This window comes from Habropoda laboriosa, unplaced genomic scaffold (assembly GCF_001263275.1).
Source record: "Habropoda laboriosa isolate 0110345459 unplaced genomic scaffold, ASM126327v1 scaffold424, whole genome shotgun sequence".
Classification (NCBI taxonomy): domain Eukaryota; kingdom Metazoa; phylum Arthropoda; class Insecta; order Hymenoptera; family Apidae; genus Habropoda; species Habropoda laboriosa.
The window spans coordinates 6,281-9,443 of record NW_017100531.1 but is presented as its reverse complement, the minus strand read 5'-3'; positions in this window follow the sequence as shown (position 1 = coordinate 9,443).

Below are 3,163 nucleotides of genomic sequence, written 5' to 3'. Positions count from 1 at the left end.
AATAGCAATTGACGTGTCGTAAAGCCACACACACACACACCCACACAAATCAGTCCCGTTTGGACTGATCTTCCGCAGGGTCTCATACCCTCACCCCGTCATCTGGGGAAAACCAGGGTGGACTGCGCAACCCCTACTCCCGGAGGACAGCCGAGGACGAGGAAGGACTCCTATTCGTCCGCGTAGGCCACCCCCTCGACACAGTTTTCAGATAAAACTGTACGAAAGGCCCAATGCGCCTGCTATGTCAAAAAAGTTTCCAAAATATCAGCACCACAGTTCACGTCACACCGTAGTTCATACTTACACACTCATACTCAAACACTGAAACACTCGCACAATATTAATTTGGCATGTGAGAGACGCGATACCCTGAAACAATCGTTAAAGGAAAAAAATTCCATCCTTTGAATTAATAATTTTGAAATTAATAAATTAGGCTTTTTAAGGCCGCGATTGCAGCAACATCAAACCCGTACGAATCATTCCCAATTTTGGCCTGCTGCAAAAAAAGGTTTTAACGAGATTTAACTGATGTAAACCAATAATCCCATTTTCATTCGGAAATCTACTACACCGAATCGAAATAATACACGGTGTTAAACTCACACTTCCACCACCGTTCACTTCAATCAATTTCTGGAAAGCAAAGGAGAGCATCTCTATGAAATGACACGTCGCAATATGAATTTTTCCAGTCGTTTAACGCAATCACGCTGGATCTCTGTTAATGATTCGAAGCGACACGTGAAGGGAAGGAAGCAAAAAAGAACAGATAGAAGAAGGGTGTTGTCGTTGGGACGCTTGTTCGGATCGACAAGTTCAACGAGTTTCGAAGTAAATTGCCAGCAGAGATCCTCCAGCTTCCTTGTAAACGTGAAAGTGTACAGTTAATCTCGCGAAGCCGCGAAAAGCAGAGCGATACAAGCATGGCGATGGTGTTCGAGGGAAAGATATAGTAAGACAAACGACATCGCGGGCCGACCGAAGAAAACGGAGACACAAAACGACGGAAGAAGAAGATAAAGTGGGAACAGGCGGAAAAACGGACCTGAAGGAAGTGATGGGATACGGGGGGGTATTTATTCTGCTGCGAGGAACGCAACTATTTCATGGATGTCGAGTGGGATACTGTTGGAATAGCGAAAGGATGCGGCTTCCTCTTCAACCTAACCTCATTGGAAAAGGTGCACCCCCATTTACTACCAAGGAGTTCGCGACTCGAACGTTCTAGCCGCTATTTATCCGCTTTTCTTCGGGATCACCGTGATTCTTTTATCTCGCCGAGTATTATTCTTCTGCTCGATAACGCCGTTTTGTTCTCCGCGCGTGGTCGACGTCGCACGCGACGATAGAACATGCTTTCGGGACCAACGGAATTGAGAATGGTAGACTGCAAATGGCTTTGATGTCTGTGAAGCAAATCATTTTAGATGTAGAATAAAGTAATAAAGAAAGTCTTTTGAGCTGTGTATTGCAATGGAAATCGAGGAAGTGGATTCTGTAAATTCTGTCACGCATGCGGAAGAAACGTTATTTTTTAGTTGTTCTGGATACTCTGCTATGAAATTTATGTTCTCTTAGGATGTCTCAGTTGATTACGATATAATCAAAGTTAGGATAAATATTAGAATATTAGCGCGTGTGATTATTTAAGTAAATTTTAAGAGCTTTATGCTATATTTCGTGATTATTTAAGTAAATTTTAAGAGCTTTATGCTATATTTCTGTAACGTAAAAAAAAAAAAAATAATTTTTACGATAGCAGTAATTAGAGAGAAGAAACTAACATACAAACATAATAGGTTTTTTCAAGAAATTTTAAGTCATCAGTTATGATATAAAACACATTATGAGAAACAAAGCAGTACCTATTAATTAAAGGATGGTTTAGGACTACAAATGAGCAATTTATTCAGCTATTTTACAATACAAATTATGTTATTTCATTTTCATTAATAATCTTCGTGCACGCATTTCTGGCAATTTTTGGGTAAGTTTTTCTAAAGAATTACACGGTAGTGTATTCCAAGCTTCTTCTAAGTATATCATTTCATTTAAGAGGATTCATTAGACTAGCTTTACCGGTTCAAAAATTCGATTTTTGTTGCTTTCATATATTGATACTTCATTATCTTAAAAATAAGCTATGATTGAAATCGAAATTTTAACTGGAAATTATCCTAACTCGTTAAAATTTTAAATGTGTTTTCCTCGAAACCACGTTCGCCGAAACGGTGTAACTTGAGTAAACCTCAATTGATTTTTATGTAATTTTGCATACATATTCTTAAAAAGTCTAATACATTCTATATCGTCCGACGTATTGGATTTTTCCGACACTTTAATTTTTACTCGAGTTATAAATAAATAAATGGTTTCGTTTTTGTTTAAAAGCGAATTTTTTCTTTTATATTCTGTCAGTTTGTATTTTTAAATTAAACAAAAAGTTCCTACATTAGTCGATAGGTAGTTTACTTTTAGTTAGTATTCTATCAGGCAAATTTGGTTTCAGGAACCTGTTCATCATAAAAAAGGTACATCGCGTGGCATGCTCTGTCAACATTTTTTCCCAAAGAAAAACTGAAAAAATGTCCTGTATATTGTTTATATACGCCACTAACATTAACAAAAAATTTGTTCAGAAAGGGTATTTATAATTTCAAAATAAATTCTCAAAGAAGCAGGCTTTAATTCGTTTCAGAAAGTAACCAAAAATTTTTGTTCGTTCGATCGGACTTTTTCATTTTCTAAACTAGTTATTTATATCCTTCTTGTGTATTTATTCTTTGCGTTCGAAAAGCAAGTAAACCGCCAAACATACGCGCACAGACGATCAACCGGCGTGTGCAGTAAATCGCGCACGCGAAAGCAAAACGAGAAGCTGCCGATTCCAGTTTATAGACCGTTCTGCGTCGAAACATTTCTATCCTGAGAGGGAGGGAGGGAGGAAGAACATGCTAAAAGCTGTGCTCCCGGTGTTCAATAAAGAAAAATGGGGACCAAAGAGATTGCATGATAACAAAGGAAATAGGAGCGAGGGAGGAAGAGCCGTGTTCTATTTATCCGACACGAGGACTCGCTGCAGAGGACTCTGCCACGAAGAAACGAAGGAAAAAACAATGATTCGCGTTTGTATGCTAGAGTGGCTTCCTAGAAATGA